The 27,751-nt window shown below is 34.5% G+C and overlaps 1 pseudogene; it reads left to right on the top strand.

Moving 5' to 3' along the window:
- Positions 1 to 3,263: 3,263 nt before the first annotated feature.
- Positions 3,264 to 4,163, top strand: LOC123591881 (annotated as a pseudogene).
- The last annotated feature ends 23,588 nt before the right edge of the window (positions 4,164 to 27,751 follow it).

The following is a 27,751-nucleotide window of genomic DNA, read 5'->3' as shown; positions in this document are numbered from 1 at the left end:
GAGAGAGAGAGCATGCAATCGGGGAGGGACAGAGAGAGAGGGAGACACAGAATCTAAAGCAGGCTCCAGGCTCTGAGCTGTCAGCACAGAGCCTGATGCGGGGCTCGAACTCACAATCCATTAGGTCATGACCTGAGCTGAAGTCGGACACTTAACCGACTAAGACACTCAGGCGCCCCAGTATTGTTGAGTTTCTTACTAGTCATTTTTCTAAAATATTTTCATTTCTGAGAAGATAGATTTCTATCAAAATATACTATTTGAAATGTTTTGGCTAAAACAATCTTTAGTTCAATTGAATGAATACAGGTATATGCCATATAATACAGTCAAAATATGTTCTAAGTTCCTTTAAATTCATAAGATTGGGAAAAGTGATATATAACAATTTTTTTCCCAATTTACAAAACAAAAAGAATTAGGGAAATATTTTAATTGGTGGTGCACTTTTTCATATGCTTTCCTAGAATAAAAATGAGGATTCTGTACTTTCTTTTGATTATTTAGACATTTAATCATACATTCTTGTGTATGTGAGTGTGTGTGACATACATATATATCACATTTTTTGTGTGTACTTATTGCTTGATATGTGTATGTGTGTGTGTAAGACAAATTATTAATAAATTATTATACTTCTATCTTACTGAAATGTTAAAATCTTTCTCACTAGTATATTAAAATATGCACATTTCCTTATTTAATTATTTGATCAGCCAAGTTAAATGCCGGACTTAAGTTAGATACAGTACAAAGATGAATGGGAAGCAATCTAGGTCTTCCCTTATCCTCTCGTTTATAATAGTAAATCAGGACATTAGACTGTAATGGTTTTGCAGAGGCTAAAGCATTACCTGCCTGAGTGTTTTGGGGAAAGCGTCATTGATAATTATCTAACTCAGTTCTTAAATTTGACATCTTTTAAATGTACCAAAAATGCATTTAAACTTCACACGTTTGCCAGGATCACCTCAGATCTTTTGCTTTAAAGAAACAGAATTTAACAATAGCGCTTGAAGCCCGCTTGGCAGCTCTGATTCCCTTTCCCTCCTTTCCTCCCCAGAGATAACTACACCAAGGTTATGTGCAATATTTCCACACAGGCTTTAATACTTTAGCTATATATCTATCCATAAACAATATACTTTGAAATATTTATCAGTTCTCTCATATATTGCACATCTCCTGCAATATGCTTTTCATTCAAAATTTTTATACACATTCACATCAATACATGCAGACTGTATTCATTCATCTTAATTGTTGAATTGAAATATGCTACATATCATATTTTCTTTATCTACTTGCCTAGTGATAATATTTCAAGTACCACACTACTGTAAATAGTGGTTCAGTGAACATTCCTTTGCATGTCTCATTAGATGCATATTCAAGCTTTTTACTAAAACATATATTTAGAAGTGGCATGGTTGGTTCCTGTGACATGTGCACCATCAGCTATTCCAGATATTGCCAACTTGCTTTCCAATTTTAGATCGCACTCAGCATAGCCCACATACTTGATATTCATGAAACTTTTGATTACAGGCAATCTGGTAGATTTGGAGTGAAATGGCAGTGTTTTAACTTGCATTTCCTCAATAGTAACGTGGTTGAGCAAATGTTCTTCTGTTTATTGCCAGTCAGGTTTCCTTCTCTGTAAATGATCTGTTCATATGTTTTCAATTATTTATTTTTTTCTGTTATGTTTTTCTATCTACAATTCAAATGCTAATCTACGATGACATATATACATATACATGATCATACATACATATCTTTTTTACACTTTGATTATGGTTTTCCTAGCCATATCAAAGCTTATATATTTTGTATTGTTATCAAATGTATCCAGTTTTTAAAGTTTTCTGAATTTCTATGATTTTAAAACATTTTTTTCTTATCCCATTAGCATAAAGATGTTTTCTTCTAAATTTGTGTTTGTTTTTTTTTACATTTAACCTTTAACCAGAATATATGCATTTATATATTAAGTATGTAAATGAGTGTGTGTGTGTGTGTGTGTGTGTGTGTGTGTGTGTATGAATACCGAGATGCAAGGATCCTTCATGTGTTTTTGTTTTTCCTCCAACTGAATGGCCAGTTGTCAAAGAATAGTTTCAAAAGTAACTCTTACGCTCACCTACTGGTTTGAAGTGCTCATTTTACTACATGTAAGATTCCATATGTGTATCCATCTGATTTGAAAACACTAATGCTATTCCTTCTATCTACATTTCTTTTTCTATTCTGTTGCAAACACCACTCTATTTTAATTATTATGGATATTAAATATTGGTTTTCCTTTCCTCTTTTTTTCTTGAGAGAATATTTTGATTCTCCTAAGATATTTTCCTTGTAAAGAATTTTCCTTATAAATTTCAGCATCATCTTGATGTTTTTATTGGCAATGATTTGTTGAAAATGGATTGAGAAGCAATTGACTCTTTACAATGTTAGGTCTTATATCCACTAATATTGCGTCTTTTTATTTATTGGGTTTTTATATCCTTCAATGAAGTTTTTCATATAGAAGCCTTACATATATATTGTTATAGTTATTCTTAGGTACATATGATGAATGAGACATGTTTATCTCTTAGTTATTACTAATGAGTCATGGCAGGTTTTAAGGAATAATATTGTTTGCTATAGTTTTCTCTTATTCTGTTCTGTTTTATATTTTTTAATTTAATTTAATTATTATTATTATTTGCATTTTGTTTCCTCCTTTCCAAATCTTATATAGTCTACAAAATAGTATTCACTAGGGTCTCCATGTCAATATAGAATAGCAACTGTGATGACTGACTTCTTCCTATTCATAATTTTGAAAAATGAACATCAAATTTTAACTTTTTTAGTTTCTTTATCCCTGTGCTATGTGCTAGAAAGTCTTTTCAGACTGTGATATTGAACAACCATAGGGCTCTCTTTATTTATTTCCTTTTCTCAAGGACCACTATCTTGCACTGTCTTGTTTAATGCTTGAAAACTATTGTTTCAAATATTGTTTGCTTTCTAGTTTCTAGGATGGATGGGCCAATGTTTTTGTGTTACTTCAACATGGCTTGAAGCAGATATCCAATTTTCAATCCTTGAAATAGTTTATTTGTATTTCTTGCTTTCTTGGGTTGACTAGATCTTTCCCTTCAGTGTTAAGTAGGATCACTTGTTTAGGGGTATCCTAGTCACATTCCTCATCTTAAAGGAAGATGTTAATGTTCAAAATGGATGATGTTTGCTCTTTCCCATCCTGCAAGATGGTGGGTGAAAAAGCTGAGAAGCAGGATACTAAGGAGAAGAAGCCTGAAGCCAAAAGGGCTGATGCTGGTGGCGAAGTTAAGAAGGATAATTTCAAGGCTAAAGTGCCAAAGGGGAAGCCCCACTACAGCCAAAACCCTGTCCTAGTCAGAGGAATTGATAGATAGTCCTGATCAGATATATATTCCAGAAAGGCCAAGTATAAGAGGAAGTATTCAGCAGCTAAATCCAGGGCTCAGAAGAAAAAGAAGGCTCTTAGTTCTGTCACAAAACCAGTTGGTGGTGACAAGAATGGTGGTACTTGAGTGGTTAAACTTTGTAAAATGCCTAGGTATTATCCTACTGAAGACATGCCTTGAAAGCTGTTGAGCCGCTGGGAACAAAAAAACAAAAAACAAACAAACAAACAAAAAAAAAAACAACATTTCAGGCAGCCTGTGAGAAAAGTGTGAGCTAGTGTCACTTCTGGAACCATTTTGATCATCCTCACTGGGCACCACAGAAGCAAGAGGGTGGTTTTCCTTAAGCAACTGACCAGTGGCTTGCTACTTATGACTAGAAATCTGGCCCTCCATTGAAAATGATATCGGCAAAGTGAAAATCCCCAAACATCTCATTGATGCTTACTTAAAGAAGAAGAAGCTGTGTAAACCCAGACACCAGGAATATGAGATCTTCAACACAGAGGAAGAGAAGTATGAGATTACAAGAAGCACAAGGTTGACCAGAAAGCTGTGGACTCTCAAATTCGGCCAAGAATCAAAGCTGTTTGTCAGCTTCAGGGCCACCTCCACTCTGCTTTTTCTCACAAATGGAGTTTATCCTCCAAATTGGTGTTCCAAATTTTTACAAAGAACCCAATTAAATCACTGATCCATTTAAAAGGAAGAAGAAATTGATGATGTTTGCAGGAGATTTATGGTAGATGCCTTTTATGAAGTTGAGGTGTACCATTTTATTATAATTTGATAAAAGTTTTATAAAAAGTTGTTTATAATGACTTTTAAATTTGATCAAAGGTATTTTTGGAAATTAAAAATTTCTATTTTAACCAAGGTAATAAATTAAATAACATGAATTTTCTAATTTTGAAAAATAAACATCCCTAACCCTGAAATAAATTTGTATACTTGAAATAACGTGCAATGAGAAATTATCTGTTGATCCAGAAAATAATGTAAGTATTTAGGTACATGTATTCGTACGCATATGCACACACATACACACACACACACACACGTATGTTGATCCATTAAATACTCATGTAAATGCTTTTGATATTTCTGACTTTGCTTTTGAGATAATTTTTTTTTTGGCCAAATTGGGTGTCCTTTGTTAGAAAAAGAGGAAAACAAGGATTTCTGGAGGATTTTATTTATTTATCTTCCTATTATTTATTGTTCTAAATACCTGAAAGTCTGGGGTTGCCACTGACTGATGAAAACTGAAGATCAAGCAGTTTTAGTGGCAAGATGATGCACATTTTGATGTTCATTCTACATAGATTTGGATATTTTAAATTTGAAATATTAACTAAAAATCCAAGTGGAAATGCCAAGTAGGCAATTGAATACTTACAACTGGATTTTGATGGAAAAATTAACCTGAGAGTTATTTTGTGTTTTTCAGAATGAGACTGACTTGAGAAAGATAAGGCCTTTCTCATTGCTCTGTTTAAAATTATAATCTCCATTCCCCAGAAAACATTATCATGCTTCATTGAGTTACTTTTTTTACCAGAACACTCATTAAATTTTAATGTACTAATTATTTACTTTTTAATTTTTCTTAGCAATCTTTCCTACTGCAATAAAAACTCTAAGATATTTATCTTTTTTTTTTTAAACTGTTGTAAACAAGTGCTAGAGTAGTGCCTGGCGCATATTAGGTGTCCAATAAATACCTGTTAACTGAATAAATTAATTATACTTTATTTCTTTTTCTGGCCTCTTAGAGTTTCCCTCACTTCAGTTCCTTAAAATTATACTTTAAAAAAAAGACACTCCCATTTCCCACACTAAAAGTTACTCAGTGTTATAGAGCATTATTCTGTGAATTTAATTTTCCATATTAATCTACCTTCCTTTTCCTTTGTGTTGTATTTCTTTAATTTATGGCTTTCTCTTTATTATTTCCTTATTTTTGTTTCTTTTAAAATTTTGATTTGAATTGTTGGCTTAGCAATTTTCACTTTTTCCGGTGCTGAAATATTTTCATCAGAAGGTATACATTTGCCTCTAACTACTCTTAAGCTGAATCTCACAAGATTTAAAATAGAATTCATTGCATTCATATCTTTCCATTTTGAAGTTGACTTTTGTAGCTTTCAAATACAGCTTGGCACTATTTAAAATAAAAAAAATACATTTTAAAATAAAAAATATATATATTTTAAGTTTTAATGTGTTATTTCAGAGAACACAGTAGATAGTAATTATATTTATATGGTGTTTTATCTAACAAATCACACAGGCATACGTTCTATTCAATCCTTAATACAACACTATGCAATAGGTAAGGCAGGTAAAATCATTTCATTGTTAAGATAATTAGAATTCAGAAGTTTAAGGAACTAGTAAGCAAAAAGCTTGAACTTGAACTTAAACTCAGTTATTGTTACCTTGAATTGGGATTCATTTTTTTTCTTCCCAGTATAAAAACAATGGTTGAAGTATTCCACTCTTCTTTCACACTTATAAGGAAACATAGTATTGGCTGATATATCTTCTAATGTGCAGCATTGTAATGCGTATACATATAAGCAGATTCATATTTCCAATTTTCTTTTCAATTTTAATAAATGCTCCCTCCCACCACCTCATGGCCTTTTAATGTTCCTAGGCAAGAAGGCATGAATTTACGTTATTAGAATCCCATGCCATATTGCACTTATTATGAATTATAGTTATTAAAATTAACTGAAGCATGAGAAGAATTTTTATTTATACAACTATAATTATTTCCAACTTTACAGCTGTAAAGATACCTAAGTATCCTTCAAAGAATGTGGACTTTTGAAAGTGATAGACTTAGGTTTGTTAAGCAGAAATTCTCAGAGCAAGAACTTCTTTTTGAACACTTTGGAACTCATTTCTGTATTATTATCTGAATATATCACAACAGTACTGTGTTTGTTCTGTAAAGTACTGAACATATTAAAGCCAAATCACCTAAGTAAGATAGAATAGTTTTGACTTGTCAGGAAGTTTTTGTTTTGTGGGTATAGTGGGATTTTAGAAAGAAGATATGTATGTTGTAGTGAAATGCACATTGATTTTATGGTCCAGACATTGAATTTAGCATGTGACTTTACTAATCACTAGATGACTTTGAGCTTAACCTTTCCAATCTTTTTAATATTTTTTAAAGAATTTTGTAATGATTATTTTTGAGAGAGAGAGAGAGAGAGAGAGCATGAGCGGGGGAGGGGCAGAGAGAGAGGGAGACCCAGAATCCAAAGAAGCAAAATTCAGGCTCTGAGCTGTCAGCACAGAGCCGGACATGGAGCTTGACCTCACAAATCATGAGATTATGACCTTAGCGAAAGTCAGAAGCTTAACCGAGTCACCGAGGCACCCGTCCAATCTTTACTTGTAGGTAAGATTTGTAAGTCCAAATAAAATGAAAATTTATAAATAAGTATCAAAATGAGAGTAACATGTTCAACTACAGAACTATTGATATCTTTTACTTCACATAGCTATCATAGTCTTGGCATATTCATATGTCAGTCAAAGTATAGGGTAAGAGATAACAATGATGCCACATCAGGAGTACCAGTAAATTTTGATGTGGACTTGCACATTCAGCAGAGATCATCTGAGGACTGGTAGTCACTGCAGCTTCATCTTTTTGACTTTCTACTTGCTTCTGAGTTAAAATGCAATTAAACAGGACGCCTGGGTAACTCAGTAAGTTAAGCGTTGGACTTCAGTTCAGGCCGTGATCTCATTGTTTGTGAAGTTTCCAGCCCTGCATTAGGCACGCAGCCTGCTTGGAACCCTCTGTCTTCCTCTCTCTCTCTGCCCCTCCCCAACTCTCTCTCTCTTTCAAAAATAGATAAATATTTTTTAAAAAGTTTTAATGCAATTAAATAGAGAAGACTGAGCTGTTGTAAGTCACTTAATGCCACTGTGTGAAGGCGGAAGAGGAGACAATCATTTCTGAGGAGAAAATAAAGAGAAGAACTTTTGAACCCAAATGCCCTCAAGTTAGGAAATTTGTATAGAAAATATCACTGGGGACACCAAAGATCTTTACTGGTCTCAGACAAGGGCTCAATACCACAAAAGAAAATGATAAAATTAGTTGTTTAGAACCGAATTAACTAGTAAATTGATGTACGGAGGAGGCAGCAAACATAGAAATAAATTTACAAAAAGATGGCAAAAATGGACGGTCAATTTACAAAACTTGATTCTAAATAAAAAAAAAAAACTCAGAGGCTGAAAATTACACATGTAAAAAATAGTTAACTGACTCAAACATTGTTGATTAATATTGCAAAGGATATAGGAGCATAACTGTTTCCATATACTTCTCAGAATATGCCCCCCTCAAAAGACATAATCTTTATTCTACTTTATATTCACATTGATAAATTAAAGCAACTATGCTTAATAATAGAGGTTGGATTGGCTTTAAATTTTTTTTCACTAATTTGGATTATAAAAATGTAAAATAAACAGAAATTGTTAGAAGACAATGTGGCAAATTGTGGAATATCCATTAACATCCATTACCTTTTTATCTTCATATCATCCTGAATTTTACAGCTTTGCAGTAAGAAGGAAATTCAATAGAGGGGCGCCCAGGTGGCTCAGTCTTTTTAAAGTCTGACTCTTGATCTTGGCTCAGGTCATCATCTCATGGTTTGGGAGATCTGGCTTTGCATAGGGCTCTGTACTGACAGCACAGAGACTGCTTGGGATTCTCTCTCTCTCTCTTTCTGCCCCCTCCCCCATTTATAAAAAATTAATTAATTAATCAATTAAAAAAAGAAAGGAATTCAATAGAATGTTATGGCATTGTGTTTGTTGTTGTTTGATTTCCTCCTTGCTGTATGTCTATTGTCACATAATGGACAGTTAACAATATTTACTGATTGACTGAATTGTTTCTCATGCCCTAAAGCTGTTTAGTGTAGACAGTCTTTCTAGCTACAGTAATTGGTTAGAAATGGACACATACTCAAACTCAGATAAACCAGAAAAAAAAAAAAAAAAAAAAAGCAGGACCAACAGAATTCAGTTCCAGAACTCTGACAACCTACTGCTCAGTGGACATTTGATATTTTTCCTAATTTAGACTGAGAGGGCCATAAATTCCATGTGCTGCTGGTTACTGCCTTGGGAACATAAGGGGTTAACATTTCTGAGAATGTAGCTAACATTGAGAAAGTATAGCCAGGTCCCCTCCTTTAAACTATGGGTAAAATTGTTTCTAAAGGAAAATATAACCCCTGGGTCATGACTGATTGTTTGAACTGGGTGTACAACAAAAAACATCACCATCATTTAGCTACTAGGAAGTCTTCCTCATCTCAACAAAGGATACTATTAACACATAATCCTGGTCAAACTTAATTTTCTCCTTCCCTCCATTTTCCAATTCTAATCAAATATCAATTTCTCTTCCAAAGTAAATTTCACATCTTTGGTGTCCATCCGTCTGTCTGTTTGTTTAATCTTCAAGGTTACTTCTCTAGGTAAAGCCAATATTACCTCTTATCCAGATTATGGCAATAGACATATATACCTTGTTTCCATCCTTTTGTGCCACCAATCCATTCTCTGTACTTTAGAAAGAAAGAATTATTTGAAACCTAGCTTTCTTCCCCACCTCAACATGCTTCAAACTCTTCCTTCAATGCCTAGTGTATTAGATTTATGGCTAAAGTTTTGATATAAATATGAAAGTCTTGCACAGCCTTCCTTCTGCTCACCTTCCCAAACTCTGTTTACTACTGTCTTCGGCATTCATTCTGCTGTAGCTTGTGTCTCCTTTCTGTGCAGAAACACAATGCACTTTTTCTCCTTCAAGGCTTTTCACTTGCTATTGACTTTGCCTGAAAAAGTGTGTCTCTCCCATGGCTGGTTTCCTCTGATCTTTCATGTCTCAGAATAGATGTCAATTTCTGAGAGAGGCTTCTTTCTTGACAACCTGTCTAAAGAAAACTTGAGTCCCCAACCTAGGTTCTCTAGACCTCATTCCTTTTGCAGCTCTTCTTGTATAAAGTAATTATCGCATTTAATTATCTGGGAATTCATTTATGGTCTGTTAATTCCAATAGAATTTAAAGATGATCAGATCTTGTTCATTGCTCTCTCCATAGGAGTTGGCCCATAGAAAGCATTCAAGTCATATTTGCTGAAAAAAAAAAAACTGTATGACATTATTCAAGCATGCAATGTGTGCATTTATGATGAGATAGAGTTGTTGGTGCCTGATAGGATGGTGTTGCCAGGACCTCTTCTGTGAGAACCTCACACACTTATTCAAATGAGCAGAACCCTGTGGGTTATATATTTGTCTTTCAAATGACACTTCCCTCTTGATCCTGCTTGATTAGATAAGGGGAACTAATCAGGCTGGGCTAAACAGGTTCTTTATTGAGAATTCACAGTGAGAAATAGAGAAGTGGAGATTAGACATGAGTCACATTAATGGTAAAACTTGGTTAAGAATGATGACATCTGACGTCTGTTGCTAAATGCTATGGCTACTGCCTTAATTTTTGCAGTCTTGCTGTTTACATATTTTTCTTGGATTTTTTTTTGAGCTATTCCTAATATCTCCTAATAAAATTTCATTTTTTTCCTGAAGAAATTTTAGTGGAGTGGATTTGTGCAAATAGCAATTAGAAAATCTTCATATAATATATAAATGTTTTTTTTTCACTTTAAAATTCTTTTATTTTTGTTGTTGTCATTTAAGTATAGCTGACATACAATGTAATATAGTTTCAGGTGTACAACATAATGATTTACAATTCTATAAATTACATAATGCTTACCACAATAAGTGTAGTCAGAATATAATGTTATTATAATATTATTGACATTATTTCCTTGCTGTACTTTTCATCCCTGTGACTTATTTTATAACTAGAAGTGTGTGCCTCTTAATCCCCTTCATGTATTTCTCATATCCTCCCCCTCCACCTGCAGCCTCTGGTTTGTTCTTGGTATTTATGAGTATTTCTGGGTTTTGTGTTGATTTATTTATTTGTTCATTTGCTTTGTTTTCTAGATTTGAAATATAAATAAAATCATATGGTTTTCTCTTTCTCTGTCTTATTTTATTTGCATGATACATTCTAGGTTCATTCACATCATTGAACATGGCAAGATCTCCTTTTAATGTCTGAGTAATATGTCATTAGTTCTTCTTTATTCATCCATCAATGGACACTTAGGTTGCTTCAATATCTTGGTTATTACAAATAATGCTGCAATAAACATACAGTGCATTTGAATGGTAATGAATTTTGAATTTATGCTTTTGAATTTATGTTTTTGCTTTCTTTGGGTAAATGCCCAGTAGTGGAATTACTGGGTCATATGGTATTTCTGTTTTAAATTTTTTTAGGAACTGCCTATACTGGTTGCCATAATAGCTTTGCCAATTTACATTCCCACTAATAATGCACGAGGCTCCCTTTTCTTCTCCTCACCAACACTTGTTGTTTCTTGTCTTTTAGATATTAGCCATTCTGACAGATGTGAGGTCGCATTTGACTGTGGTAAGCATGTTCTTTATATAAAAAAAAATTTCAAGATAAAATAGATTTAGTAGCTAACCCAAATAGGAGAAGTTTCTTAGTTATTTGTAAATATTTACTATTGTTTTGAACATATCAAGTTATTTGGGAATAAAAGTATCACAGGAGACAAGCTAAATAGATTAATATATGTATCTATACTCTATGTGAAACTATTCTGGTTGAAGTCTTTTAGTTTGAGGATTGTTAATTTTCTGAACTTTTATTACCCATTTAGAAATGCTGCCAATTCTATTTCATTGGGAGTTCTTGCTGAGGATGCTGGGAATCTAAAAATATGGACAAACTGAACAAAATTAGATTAGCTTGCACAAATACAGGTTAATATGTCTAGGGCATTATAACATGAAATAGATTACATGAGAGGGACTTGTTTGGAGAAGAAGGTTGCCAAAAAGTTTTCCCTCAAGGATGATATGCTATATATCCAAACATTTTATAATATTGTGCCAAGTATAGACATACTTGGAGGAATAGCAAGATAAAAGCAAAGATATGGATTGAATTTATAAAAATAGGGCACATAATGGTTTATATGGTAATAATATCACTTACTTGAATTTATATAGCATCATTCCTCTGAGGAGATAATATAACTATATAGTTATCCATATCATTATATTAATCTTTAGCATAAGAAAAAAGCAATCAAATTTATTAATAAATCGGGAAAATATAAAGTAAAAATTCAAATCTGATCTCTTTATGTGCTGACAAAGCTCTCTTCATTATACTATAGCCTCCTATAACAGGCAAAATATAAACAAAAAGAGCATTAATAGCAACAACAAAACCACGTGACCACTTATTAATATATTATAAAAGGCCAAGAATGTGGTTTAATAATAAAAAGAGTCTAACTTGAGGCTTACATTAAAAAGTTCATCAACCTTTTGTTATTTCTATAGAATATTTAAGAATACTTATAAAAAAGACAAAATACAAATCAAATGTTAAGATGGCTTCCATTAAAAAGATAAACACAAATAGTAAAACAGAAGAAAAATTTTATTAAACTACTCAAGTAGCAAGAGGAATAAAGAGATATTTAGTAGTAGAAATCCAAGACTTTATGTATAAAGGGATGAACCAAAAACCTGTCCCATAAATGATGGGCAGGAAGAGTTAATGTATTTTAAAGAATTGGAAATATCCTTTCTGTTTGAAAAGTAGCAGTTTGAATATGAGCTATAAAATTTGTGTGTCAGGTGTGCCTGGGTGACTCAGTCAGTTCAGCATATGACCTTGGCTCAGATGTGATCTCATGGTTCATGGGTTTGAGCCCCAGGTTGGGCTGTGTGCTGACAGCTCAGAGCCTGGAGCCTGCTTCGGATTCTGTGTCTACTTCCCTCTCAGCCCTTCCCCTGCTCATGCTCTGTCTCTCAAAAATAAATAAACATCAAAAAAATTAAAAATATACATTTAAAAAGATAAAATTTGTGTGTTAAACATGATTTTTAACACTGTTTTGAATTAAAGCTATAATGAGAAGCATTTCTGAAATATACACGTAGATACAAATTTATGTAACTCTCTTTTCCTCTCTCATCCTGTATCATATATGGCTGTGTCCACATCTGTTACCCTCTAGCTTATGCTATGAGACAAGGCGTGGCTTTTATCTTTGTTTTCTAACTTTTAAGAGACAATGTTTTGGTGCGAAATAGATTTCAATAACTGGTGGTATCATGAATGAATATTATTTTGTTACTTCTTAATTAATTTTATGCTGGCATAATATTCATTCTTTCAGCAATATTTCTTCAATTGATTCTAAGTTTAGAGGGGTATTTTCCACAAAAATTATATGATTCCTTTTACTTCTTTCAATTTTGGGGCTGATTTTTATATTTCTTTCTTCATTTGCAATTTATTTTGTTGTACAACTAAAGTGAAGTTCACATTTCTTTTTCCTAAGTGATAGTGTAACAGATGATGTTATACTTCCAAAATCATGTTTCTGACTCTTTCCATTAAGTCTTATCATAGTAAAGAAAACAAAAGATAAAGGAAGTGACATATGGGGGGGGGGAATGTCAAAGCTACAGTTTTCTTAATCACATGGGAATCATTGTCCCTTTTCTTACTTTTGACTTTCTCTGCTTCCTTAGATTTGCAGTTCACTTTAAGTATTAGCATTAATGCTCTTTAATTAATAGGAAAAAATCCCTGAAATTCTAAAAAGGATAAAAATAGAATAGCCAAACAGTTCCTGGGGGGCTCAGTAGGTTAGGCCTCCAACTTTGGCCCAGGTTACAATCTCACATTGGAGAGTTCAAGCCCTGCATCGGGCTCTCTCCTGTCAGCACAGAGCCCACTTTGGATCCTCTGTCCCCTCTTTCTCTGCCCCTCCCACACTTGAGCATTAGCATGCTCTCTCTCTCTCAAATAAAAAAATAAAAACTTAAAAAGATTATAATAGCCATTTAAAAGAATGGACTACCACTCTAGTGATGGAACATTTGCCTGAGTAGAGAGTTTGAACATATGTGACAGGTGGAATCATTTTAAGGACCTGAGTTTTAGGAATTGGTTTTAGGTAATGTGACCATGAAGCCCATGATCAAAAGAAGGACGCTATTAAGAATAAAATGTGTTGTTGCTTTAAACTTGGGCAGTTTCTACTGGAGAAACTGAAATATATGGTGCTCTTGCCTTAGGGGATAGGCTTGACCTTGCAAACTTAGAGGAGTCTGAGATCAATTTTTAACGGCAGTCACTTGTTCTAGGTACACAGCACAATGCTTGTAGAATAGTAAGTACTTAAATATTTGTTGAAAAAAATTAATGAATGTTGCCATATTATCCAGCAATTTTATACATACCCAAAAGAAACGAAAGCAGGGACGGAACCAGATATTTGTACCCCACGATCAACAACATTATCACAATAGTCAAAAGGAAGAAGCAACTCAGGTGTTACAGACTGAATGTTTGGATCCCTCCCAAAATTTATATGTTGAAGTCCTAAACCCCAGTGTGGCTGTATTTGGAGTGGAGACTCTAAAGCAGTAATTAAGGTTACATGAAATCATAAATGTGGGGCTGTATTCCGGTAAGGTTAGTGTCTTTATAAGAAGAGATGCCAGAGAGCTATACACACTCTCTCTGTTTCCTTATGTATGACCCCAGGAAAAGCCATGGAAGGGCACAAGGAGAATGTAGCCATCTACAAGCCTGGAAGATAGCTATCCCCGGAAAACAAATTAGCCAGCATCTTTGATCACAGACTTCCATCTTTGATCGTAGACTTCCGTCTTCTAGAGTTGTGAAAAAACCAATTTCTGTTGTTGAAGTCACCTAATTTATGATATGTTGTTTGCTGGCCCAAGCAGCCTAATACAGATTTTGGTAATGTAAAGTGGAAGGCTCCTGTAACAGGTATCTAGAAAAAGTGGAAGTGGCTTTGCCCTGAGTAGAGAACAGGAGACTTTTTGAGGTAGGTGCTGGCAGAAGCCTAGATTGCCTTGAAGGGACAGTTAATAGAAATATAAATAATAAAGGCAGTTCTGTTGAGGAAGAAAAGAAGAGAGCTATGGGAGAAGCCTCTCATTGTAGAGAATACATATATCATCATGAATAATGTCATTAAGATGGGCATTAAAGGCCATTCTGGAGAAGTCTCAAAAGGAAATGAGGAATAGGCTGTTGCAAAATTCAGGAAAGGGTATCCTTGATACAAAGTGGCAACAAATTGGGCTGAATTATATTTTACTGTTGTACAAAAGGTAAAACTTACAAGCAGTGAAATTGGATATTTAGCTGAGGATATTTCTAAGCAAAGTGTTGAAGGAGCAATTCCATACCTCTTATAGTAAAATATGAGGGGAGGGATACATTGAAGGAGTTGTTAGGCAAAAAGAACCAGAATTTGAAGATCTGGGTATTCAGCTTGTCCGTGTTGTAAAAACTGAGAAGGCTTATTCTGAAGAGGACACTAAGGATGTGATTGAACAACCATTCGATGAGGAAATTAGTATGAGTATAAACTGGAAATTAAATCAGTTTTGTCAGTAGAAGCTGCAAATAGAGTTGGAATTATACCAGTAGAAACACTGCTGACTGGGAATAAAAAATAAAGAAAAAATAAAAAGAAAAAAAAAACAGAGAAAATGGGACAGAATGAAGGAAGATTGCTAACAAAACAAGGGATGACTGACCCTGAAGGTGATTCAGAGATCATCACTCCCACATAGGCCCTGGGAGCAAGGTATCTCCATCTCAGTTTGGGAAGGCAGGGCCCTTAATGACAGGTGGAGTCGTGGAGCCATGCTGGAAAGCATGGATAGCTGTTGCAGCTGCCCCTATGGGCCTGGAGGGCAGAGCATGGAACCAAACAATATTATTCTGGAGCCATAAAATCAAAGGATTTTAATCAAAAGCATCTTAATGGACACTAAAGGCATTAAGTAATCTTTTGAAATATTGTAATCTGATTAAGTAGATGAGTGAAGACTTACTTACTATAAAAGGGGTATATTGAATTGAGGGGAAATGTTTTTTTCTGACTGTTCAAGGTACTCAGTCCCCAGATGGCTGAGTAAACACACTGCCTTCATGGGGGAAAAAAAAAAAAAAGACTTTCTTAAGAAGAAAAAAAAACCACACCAAGATCAAATGGAATTTAATTTGCTAGATTTTGGATTTACATGGTTGCATCGGATCTGTTCCTCCTTTCTTCCTTGTTAGGTAGTCAAAGATTTTCATGACCTTCATCTCTAGTCTTGTCTTTAATTGATATAGATCACATGTCCGTGCTTAATTCACATATGATAGGGAAGGACACTAATTACTAACACAATGGGTTTGGAAGGAAAGGAGATAAACCCATAAGATTATCTATCATATTTCACTGATTAAGCCTATCAAGCCATCATATTTAAATGAATTGTTAATATTCATGAATCTACATATAAATAAAGTCTCAGGTCACCTGGGTGGCTCAGTTGGTTAAGTGTCTGACTCCTGATTTTCACTCAAGTCATGATTTCATGGTTTGTGAGATGGAGTCCCGCATAAGGCCCTGTGCTGATAGCACAGAGCCTGCTTGGGATTGTCTCTCTCCCTCTCTTCTCTGCCCCTCCCTCGTTCATGTGCACACATCACTCTCAAAATAAATAAACACTAAAAAAAAAAAGAAATAAAGTCTCTACAAGGTTATATACTTGAAAAAAATCACCAAGCATGTGGCAACTTATTAAATTCTGTCAAATAACTTCTTAACTTCATCCACTTGGCTGATTATCTACCGCTCTCAAGTCACTCCAAATAATTATAATCTCTTTACCGACTAGCACAATAGCCTCTACACCATGTTCATTACCATCAATGTATCTCCTCTCCACAGTACAGGCACAGAGTTCTCTTCCAAACATGCACCTGACTATATCATTTTGTGGCATGAAAGCACTTGGTGGCTTACCGATATTTTTAGGACTGAGACCAAAGCACTGCATGAACTTTCCTGACTACCTTTTAAGCTTCATGTTGTATGATTTACTTTTCCTTTCCCTGGTCTTTTTAAGTTTCTTAAATATGTTATACTTCTTATAACACAGAGTATTTACCTGTGAGATTCATTTGCTTAATTTTTCTTTGCTTAATTAATTTCTTGTTACCCTTTAGACTCCATGTCAAGAGTTGCTTTCTCATGTGTGCAATCTCAACCCCTCCCCAGGCTAGGTCAGATTCCAGTACATATCCACATAGATTTATTTGCTTTGTTTTCTGTTTTTCTTGCCATTTTGTCATTATTTGATGAATGTCTCATACACACGCTAGCTAATACACTATGGGACTAAGAAGTTTGACTAATTGTATACTCCGAGTCTTTAAGATGTTGCTTAACATAAATAGATACTCAACACTCTATTGTTGAATGAATAAGTGAGCCAGAAAGAGAAAGTATATTTTCAATGCTTATTGCAGAATACTACCCCAGAATAATAAAAACTGAGAGTAAGTTGTAATCCAAAAAAATAAAATATTTTATCATTTCAGTATTAAAATTTGTAGTAGATATCATATTCTGATTCTTTCATAGTCTTACCATTTTAATCTATCATCATACATCACTACGATACAATCCATAGATTGCTTCCAAGTTACATAACAATGACTATATATAATAACATGGTTTTTAGTGGTATTTGAATGTAATTTCTTGGAAAAAAAGAATTTTCACATTACCTGAAGAATTTTATCCATTTATTAATTGATTAATATTTTTGGTGTGCCTGAAAAGAATTGGAATTGAAATTACCTTCTTTTCTCAATAAAAATCATGGTACTTTCTCGAGATGCAGCATAGAGTATTTATAAATGGTTTTGATGTTCAAAGTAGCCGCCTCAGTAGGATAGGAAAATAGATTAAGAAGGGTTTAAGTTTTATTATCTTTTTCTCATTATAAAATATTTTGTAAACTGCTCTCTTACTTATATTTCCAGTGCTTCATTAGCACAGACATAATAAAGTTTTATTTTTGCCTTTGATATCAGGGAAATCCTGCAGGACAAAGAAGAGTAATACTGGGTTCAAAAAAGAATTTTTTCCCCCAAAGGCCAGAACATTGCAACACCATTCACTTATTTTGTATCAAAACAGATTGTTTTGATATAAACTGAACTGTGTGTGAAAAATATATATAGTCGTTCCTGGTAAGATAAGAGCTGTGTAATTTTCAAATCTTGTAACAAACTATGTCACCTGTTTGAAAAATGTGTCATTTTTATAATGAGTTTATGTCAGCACAAGGTGTCAGATGGTAGCCCTAGGGAGCGAAATTCTGTTTGTCCACTTACTTTGCATCCTATTTTTGATCTTTAAAAATAGACTGAAGTGATATGTGTGTCTTATGATTTTCTGGCTCTGCTATCTCTAACACCTTTCCTTATATGCACTTGTCAAAAATATAAGGATCTTTCATCACTAGCAGCATACTATATTGCTATACAAAGACTGTGCCAATACTATGAGGAAAAATGAAAAAAAAATAAAAAATCTGGACTTTTCACTGAAAGCCCTTATTTCCTAGACATTTACATTTTCTTCTGCTTTGCCTAGAGATAACAGATGGCTGGGTGGTGATTTGGGATGCTAATTAGGCTGCTGTGGTTTTCAGCTAACCTTAGGTAGACAGAGTCCTTTGGGGGCTGATTACCACTATGCCTTTTAAAAATGCTAGCAGATAACCATTAAATACCCTTTCCTAATGAACTTTTTATAAACAATAAAACTATGATTAACTCTAGTGTGTGTGTGTGTGTGTGTGTGTGTGTGTGTGTGTGTATAAATCCTATACCAGCAATTCAGTAATTAAATGCACTGTAGCATTGTAAGAGTGATTTTTCAAGTTTTAACTGAGCTCCAAAACTAGTAGGCACACAACAAATGTAGACTAGTAGTATTTTTATGTGAGTCATTGAGCCGTCTTAATACAGTGACACAAAGGGAACTCCAGGCGAAGTAGATTCTCCAGGGGCAGAGTTAAGAGCTGGGAAAATTTAGTCTAACTCAGTCATCTTGAATAAAACACTGAAAACTGAAGGGAAAAAACATGAACATTATCTCTGGTATGATATGTTAGGAAAGAACTATGATTAAATTCACGAATAGGTAATGATATACAAAGGGAGATTTTTATCCAATTGATTTATGTGTGTTTTAAGATACTGTAAATGATATCTACATCAGTATTTATTAAATAACATTTTAAGTTTATTAACTGATTAAAAGATGCTCATGTTATATTTAGAAAACATACTTGGATAGGAAAATTGTTACATGTGGGGCACCTGGATGGGTCAGTCAGTTAAGTGTCTGGCTCTTGATTTCGACTCAGGTCATGATCTCATGGTTCATGAGATCCAGCCTTGCGTTGGTCTCTGCTCTGACAGTATGGAGACTGCTTGGGATTCTCTCTCTTCCTTTCTCTCAGCGCCTCCCCTGCTCTCAATCTCTCTCTCTGTCTCTGTCTCTGTCTCTCTCCCTCTCTCTCTCTCTCTCTCTCTCTCCCCCTCTCTCAAAATAAATAAACTTGAAAAACAAAAACTGTTACATGTTGAAATGGAATACCTTCTCCTGAGCCCCAAACAATATTTTTTTAAATAAACATGAACACATTTCCTTTCAAGAATTGAAATGAAGTTATTTGAAATTTTAATTTGAACTGAGATCTGAAGTAACATTTAGATGTGCAAAGTTGTTGCAAATCTGACACTGAAGGTAAGTCTAATATTTGAATCAGTGCTGACTTTAGTTAGCAGTATCAAACAATCTCAAGTCTCCCATAACAATGTGTTTATCTGTCCAGAAGCAGGAGCAGAGTAAAGTAGTTAAAAACAAAAGTTCTGGAATTAAAAAGTCCCTGGTTCAAATTCTGTCTGTAACATTTATAGAACTTGTGAAATTGGACACATTTTTTAACCCTTTTTAACTTCACTTACCTCAAGTGACTTAACTCTACATGGCTTCTGTAAAAACTAAATAAAGCAATTCACACTAAAGATTTACCACTCAGCCTAAAATGTGGTAAATATAGATGATATCATCATCATCATCGCCTTTGGAGGGATGTGAGAGATAAAATTATAGGTAAATACAGTATACATTCTAATAGCAAACACAGGTTTGAGGTTTGAGGTTAGAGAAATAATGTTAGAGAAAATAAGGTTAGAGAAATAAGGTTGGAGAAATAATGTTTTCTAGGAGTTTTATAAAACTTCATTCTATAATTGATCTACTCTAGGTCATGTGTTTGGTAATGGTGGTCAACACGAATTCAAAAGAATCAGAAAAAATTTAAATATACATCAACTGGATTTGGATTAGGAAAAACCTTTCTCTGTTCTAAGTTGGCTATGAAAACATGTTACTTTTCAGTAGAGTTGCACTGGATTTATTGAACTGCATTTCCAATATATGGAAATTTTAGTGGCAAGAATATGTTTTAATTCCTATTTCCCACCTATGTTAATATCCCCTCATTTCTAAGATTTATACACTTCTATATCAAACATTGTTTGAGCATAATCCACTGAAGTGCATGCCCATGTGATTTAGTAGTTACCAAATAGTTTATATGTTAATAGTTTTGGAAGAAATTCATTAAAATCAGAAAATCAGAGATTCAGTTCTGTACTGGCATCAGTATTTTGTCTGCAGAGTCCAAAAGGGGTATTGCCTCCTGATGTGTCATCTTTTACATATTAATATGCAAATTTATATATATGTCAATGTGTTTCCTATTTTAAATTAAATCAGTTGATTCTAACACAGAATTTCATTATTTCAAGTAAAATTTTACATGTGTTATTTCATTTTATTTTCCGTGGACTATTATCTCTGTTCCAAGATGATTCATTGTGAGAAATTCTACCCCATTTTACAGATTCCTCAGATTTATCTGTGAGGTACACAATATTCACTTAAGATAATTAAAGCTCAGAGAAACTAAAGGACTTGTCTAAAGAAACAGTAAATCAGGGGCAGAACTACAAGTGTAACCCAGATATTTTTAGTTGTATTGCAATGTACTTTCCATTACCTATTTGTTTCTTTATTTTACATATTCATATGTGTGTGTGCACCTGTGTTTTCTTATAAGGAAAGGTATTTCAAGGCCCCTTAACTGGTACGTATTTGTCATACTATTCTTACATCTTGTATCTCAATTGTCCAATACACCTCCTCTTTATAGAAGTTGCTTTGGGGTGCCTGAATGGCTCAGTCTGTTAAGCATCAGACTTTGGCTCAGGTCAAGATCTCCCAGTTTGTGGGTTCAAGCCCCACGATTGGGCTCTGTGCTGACAGCTCAGAGCCTGCAGCCTGCTTTGGATTCTGTGTCTCCTTCTCTCTCTCTGCTTCTCCCTGCTCACACTCTGTCTCTCTCTTTCTCGCTCTCAAAAATAAACATTTAAAAAATTAAAAAAACAGAAGCTGCTTGTTTACTCTCCGTGCTCCATTCACTCTTCTTGACATGTTCAGCTATTTTGAAATTTTGATCAAAACAAAACTCATAAAAAATTTACTAATTTGCTTCTCTTAAAAAAAGGAACATTAAAAAACTAAGCAAATACTGATGTTTTATCTAGTCCAGGATTCTGAATTTGAAATAACAGCAGGAAACAACCAGTTGAAGAATATGGTATTTTCTCTGAAAATCTTGAAAGCCCATTAACTTCAACTTTTCCATGAATGTAGCACAATATGAATGTACTGTTTCTCTGTTGATTTGTGCTGTTAATGTATTTATATTATGAATGTATAAAATGCTTATAAATAAAAGACTGCTAACTTTGTGCAGCTTCTAGTCACAATACCATCCTTTTAACAAATCCCTCTGCCAGGTAGGACCTCAGGTTTGGTGAACTAGGAAGACTCAGTCCCTGGCTTTTTTAACTTTTAAATGTAGTTCAAATATGAGGGGAGATAGACTTATTTCTGTAATGCAATGATTTAGAAAAATTAATAAGGAACATAACGTATATCATACCAGGAATACCAATTAGTAGATTGCTGGCCCAATCCAGATAATAGGATTCAAAATATGGCAGTGGCAATGTGATAGAAAAAGAAGAATCATATCAAGGGTCAGTTTTTGTCTCATTAATGTTTGGTTAACTTACCCTGTTTGTCTCTTTTCTGTCTGTTTTCTGAAGGAAACATATTATTCTAGTTTCTTCCCTCACATTATCAAAAAATAACCTCTAGACATGAAGAAAAAAATAGGCTGATTTCCAATTATTTTATCTTTTATTTTTTTATTTTGACAATTCATTACATTACATTAAAATTACAATCATAGTAAAGACAACACAGATTTCTCAAATGCTTACTTTTTATCACATTTAGGTTACTTTTTTTTTTACCTCTCACATGCACACACAAACTCTCCCTCATGCACACACATACAAATGTACATACTTTTTTTTTCTGAACTTTTTTAGACTATGTTGATGTCCCTTTACCCATAAATACTTGGGTGTGTATTTCCTAAAAACTAGACATAATTAGGGGCGCCTGGGTGGCTCAGTCAGTTAAGCATCCGACTTTGGCTCAGGTCATGATCTCATGGTTCGTGAGTTCCAGCCCTGCATCGGGCTCTGTGCTGACAGTTCTGAGCCTGGAGCCTGCTTCAGATTCTGTCTCCCTCTCTCTCTGGCCCTTACCCTCTTGAGCTCTGTCTCTCTCTCTCAAAAAAAGATAAACATTAAAAATTTTTAAAAACTAGACATAATCCTACAAAACCACTGTACAATTATTTACTATCTCATGTGTTTCAATGTATCCAATCTAATCTTTAGCAACTCAATTGTCATTCTCTGGCATAAGGTCTGTTTTTCCTCAGCTTTACTCTGCTTACCCATTTATTCATCTGTCTCATAAATTTAGATTTCCACGTACAAACCTCTAGCCAATTTCTAGTTATTCCTGGCCCTAAATTTAGGAACATGACCACATCTAACACATACCACAAAATACCTATCCTGACAAGTTGAGGTTCTGATGGAGCCAATAGTCATCTGGCCAGAAATGAGGTTTGAGCCTTCATGGGGCTCATCTGTTTCAGGGAGGAACACATTTTTCACACCAATGTCCATGAAGATGAACTGTGCTAAAGCCTATGCCCTTGAGCCTAGAAAATGGAGGTAATGAAGGTGATTTACTCCATGTAAGTCTAACTTCTACATGGGAAAGGGTTTCCTGTGGAAGAGAGTATGGTCAATGTACTATACTTTTTCTCTCTGTTCCACCACCCCACCCCCAGGAAGGTTTCCATAACAAAACCAGATAAAATACTTCACAGGCAGACAGTAATCTCTTTTAAAAAAAAAAAGCTCCTTTAAAGTGCAAGTACAAAATAAATTTACATATTTATACAGCACATATTCTAAATAGTCTGTTACATGAATAATTATACTTTAAACATGAACCTTAAATAAATGCATTCTTCAGTAGGAAAATACATATTTAAATGTGAGGTAACAACTCACATATTTATACAGGATATATTCTAAACACTGTGTAACTTCAATTATTGTACTTTAATGTTGTACTTCACATAAATGTTTTCCACTGGCAAAACACACCTTTACTATATAAAGATGAGCATAATGCCCTTTCTCATGAAATTATACATGTGCTTTTGTTTGTTTTTAAGGTAGGGAAAGAGTACCTATGGGAACTAATGTATAATGTCTATTGTGCTTAGTGACTTATCTATTAGATTATAATATCTGACTTATTGCAATATCTTAGAAACTGGTCTTCTTATTCCTGACTTGTCATTTCCCTAAATCATTGCCATTAACTGGTGGCTATGTTTTGTTGCAAGAAATAAAGATGGCAAGTGTGATCCTGCTTCAGATGTTCGTACTATTTGAGATTACAAAACTGTAATTCACTAATTTATGATTAAGTTATATAACAAAATCATTAAGGGACAATATCTCTTTTCTTACTTATTTTGCGGATAGAGAAATAAAACATTCCACATAATTTCATTTTAGAATACCTCATGTAGGGGTGCCTGGGTGGCTTAGTTGGTTAAGCGTCCCACTTTAACTCAGGTCATGATCTCACAGTCTGTTAGTTTGAGCCCCGTGTCAGCCTCTGTGCTGAGAGCTGAGAGCCTGCTTAGAATTATCTCTCTCTCCCTCTCTCTCTCCCTCTTTCTGCCCTTCCCCCACTCTCTATCAAAATAAATAAACTTAGAAAAAAAGAATACCTCATGTGTGTGGTGTTAAAATTATTCAGTATCTTGGGGCACTGTGTGGCTCAGTGAGATGAGTGATTGACTCTTGATTTCAGCTCAGGTCATGATCCCAGCATCATGGGATCAAACCCTGAACCGTTCTGTGCTGACTGTGGTGCCTGTTTGGGATTCTCCCTCCCTCTCTCTCTCTCTCTGTCTCTCTCTCTCTCTCAAATAAAAAAAAAGTTAAATTAAAATTAAAAAAATTAAAAAATATATTCAGTATCTTGACTGTGGTGGTGGATACAAGAATCCTACACATGTGGTAAAATTGTATGGAACTTTAAAATGCACACATACACCTACCAAAATGACCACAGGTAAAACATAATAAATCTAAATAAGCTAGTGTATCATATCAGTATCTTGGTTGTGATATTACACTATTGTATTGCAAAATGATACCTTTGAGGGAAACTGAGCACAGTATACAAGGAACCTCTGTGTATTATTTCTTACAACTGCATATGAATCTAAAATTATTATGACAAAATTTTAAATTAAAAATGATACTCTTAAACGATTTTGTTCCAGTTGAATATTATTAAGAAAAATATTTGATATTACACATTTATTCTGCATCAATTTGAAGTTTATCTCAAGGAATGTTGTTAAATATATTCAGTTTGCAATAAGACTCTAGGCAAATGAATATCATAAAACATGTATACTCAATATCTGATTATTTAAAATAAAGTAGGACTATTATTTATTATATTTTGGATAAAAATTAAAAATGTTAATTTGCCTGTAGCAATCAAAGAATTCATTATGTTGCTAATTGGGCTTGTTTTGTGATAAGAAAGGTAGATATTTTCTTATGTGTGTTTTACTCTCATTTCTCTTGCTTTCTTTTCCTTTACTTCCCAACTTCTACATCACCATTCGAATCCATTTTCCATGACACAGCTAGAACAGACTTTTTTAAAAATGCAAATGCTTCTGCTACTTCTCCATGCCAAAGTCATCAGTAAGTCTTGTGGCAAGAAGCAGATTTACCACAAAGCTAAACAAATTTAATCTTTAGGGTCCCTTACATGCACAGACTCTGCCCAAGGCTCTGTACTTATTTTAGAGTTTTTAATTTTCTGTTGTTTTCTTCAAGAAGGCAAAATATGATTATACATCAAGAACCATGAAGCTGGAAGCCAACGCTGCCTGTCATCTTTTAAATTATTTATTTATTTCAATTTTTAAATATTTATTTATTTTTGAGAGAGAGAGACAGACAGAGTGTGAGTGGGCGAGGGGCAGAGACAGAGAGAGAGAGGGAGACACAAAAGCTGAAGTAAGCTTCAGGCTGTGTGCTGTCGGTACAGAGAGCCCGGACACAGGGCTCAAACCCACAATCTGTGAGGTCATGACCTGAGCCGTAGTCAGAGACTTAACTGACTGAGCCACCCAGGCACCCCCTATCATTTTATTTCTTTCTATTTCTAGTGGTACCCTCCAAGCCCCTCATCCTCCTTTTGCCTGGATTACACTAATGGCCAAATGATCTTGTCTTCCTATGGCAAATAGGTCAAGCCTCCCTCAAAGTTCTAGTTCTAAAACTCTAGTCTTATTTATATCCACAGCTATTTCCTAGGCCTCTTCCTTAAAATTGGAGAAGTCCCTTCTTACCTAAATGTATTGAACTGGATTTCCCCCTTCCAACTCTCCTTCAACCAATTTCTTCTTTACTCACCCACATGTTCACATTTTCCTTCAATTTTAACTTTTCTACATGCATATGTAAACTCATTCAGATTTGTTTCTGCTCAGACACTGCAGCAGCAACACAACTGTGAAGGACACACAAATAGGCCTTGGGATTCCTATTCCTATCTGGCTACTGCTTTTTATGTTACAAACTTCTTGTAAGTAGGCTCTGCACAATTTATGTTTCTCAGTTCTCCCCTCTCCCATTAATTGTCTGAAACTTACTCCCAAGATTATTAATAAACTTTCTGCTAACTCCAGTGTTGTTTGTTTGTTTGTTTTTTAGTCAACCCTAGTTTATGGTTGGCCTGTGGCATGGCTACTTATTCCTTGAAATACACTTCCTGAGGCTCCACGGTATTCACCAGAATCCTGCTGTCCTCCTACTGGCCTGGGTGTTCCATTGGGTTCCTATTCCATTGTTTATCCCTGAGATGTTCCCATACTAGGCTTACTTTTTAAAAATTTTATTTTTTAGAGCATTTTAGATTTAGTTCAACATTGAGAGGAAGGTACAGAGATTTCTCATATAATCCCTTTCCCTCACAAGCAAGCCTCCTTTTTATTTTAATTAAAATTGTGTAGTGTTTATTTATTTTTGAGAGACAGAATGTGAGCAGGGGAGGGGCAGAGAGAGGGAGACACAGAATCTGAAATAAGTTCCAGGCTCCGAGCTGTCAGCGCAGAGCTGGTCACAGGGCTCGAATTCATGGAATGCGAGATCGTGACCTGAACAGGAGTCAGAAGCTTAACCCACTGAGCTACCCAGGTGCCACGGACATAGCCTCCCTTATCATCAACATCCTCCACCCAAGTAGTACATTTGTTACAACTAATGAAACTATATCTGTTAGCCATCACACCATTATCTCCCAATGTCCCTAAATTACATTGGAGTTCACTCTTCATGTTGTACATTCTGTTTGGACAAATTTATAATGACCTGTCATTGTAGCATTATAGTGAATACTCTCACTGCCCTAAAAATACTCCATGCTTTGTCTGTTCATCCTTCCCTCCTCTCTAACCCCAGAAAACCACTGATCTTTTTTCACTGTTCCATATTTTTATCTATCCTAGAATGTCATAGAGCCCGAATCATATACTATGTACCTTTTCATACTGGCTTTCTTCACTTAGTAACATGCATTTAAGTTTTTCCATCTTTTCAGCACTTGACATCTCGTTTCTTTTTAGCACTGAAAAACAGTTCATTGTCTGGATACGTCATGGTTGCTTTATCCATTTACCTACTGTTGGACATCTTTGTTGCATATAACTTTTGGAAATTGTAAGATGCTATAAACATTTGTGTTCAGGTCTTTGTGTGGACATGTGTTCAACTCCTTTGAGTAAATACTGAAGAGCATGATTGCTGGATCATATGATAAGAGTATGTTTAATTGTATAAGAAACCTCCAGACTGTCTTTCAGTGTTGCTATACGATTTTACAGTCTCATCAGCAGTGAATGAGTTCTTCTTGATCCATGTCCTTACCAGCATTTGATCTTCTAATGTGCTGAATTTTGACCATTCTAATAGGTAAGCAGTCATATCGTGTTGTTTTAATTTGCATTTCTCTGATGACATATGGTGTAGAGCATATCTTTGTATGTGTATTTGTCTTCTCTGTGTCTTCTTGGTGAAGTGTCTGTTATGGTCTTCAGTCTATCTGTGTTTTTAGTGGGTTGTTTGTGTTCTTATGGAGGAGTTTTAAGAATTCTTTGTATAGTTTGGGAGAAAGATATGTCTCTTGTATGTTTTTTCTTCCAGATGTGACTTGTCTTATTCTCTTGACATTGTCTTTTACAGAATAGAGGACTTTAATTTTAATGAAGTCAAACTTACCAATTATTTCTTTCATGGATGGTGTGGGTGTTGTATCTAAAGTCATCACCATACTGAAAGCCATCTAGAATTTTTGCTATGCTATCTTCTAGTTTTATAGTTCTGTGTTTTATGTCAGATCGGTGATACACTGGATTTAATTTTTTGTGAATGTCAGTTGTTCTAGCACCATTTGTTGAAAAGATGATCTTTGCTCCATTGTATTGCCTTTGCTCCTTTGTCAAAAACCGGTTGACTATATTTGTGCCAGTCTGTATTTGGGGTCTCTATTTTATTGCATTGATCTATTTGTGTATTCTTCCACCAATCTGAGCAAAAGTGATATGCTCATTAACCTTAATTGAATAATCATACAAATAAGTTGCTAAGTATAATCCATGATCATTGTTATTTAGGAAA

The sequence above is a fragment of the Leopardus geoffroyi genome, chromosome B4 (assembly GCF_018350155.1).
Source record: "Leopardus geoffroyi isolate Oge1 chromosome B4, O.geoffroyi_Oge1_pat1.0, whole genome shotgun sequence".
NCBI lineage: Eukaryota > Metazoa > Chordata > Mammalia > Carnivora > Felidae > Leopardus > Leopardus geoffroyi.
Note: the sequence above shows the minus strand (reverse complement) of the source record. Positions and strands in the feature narration are given on the sequence as shown.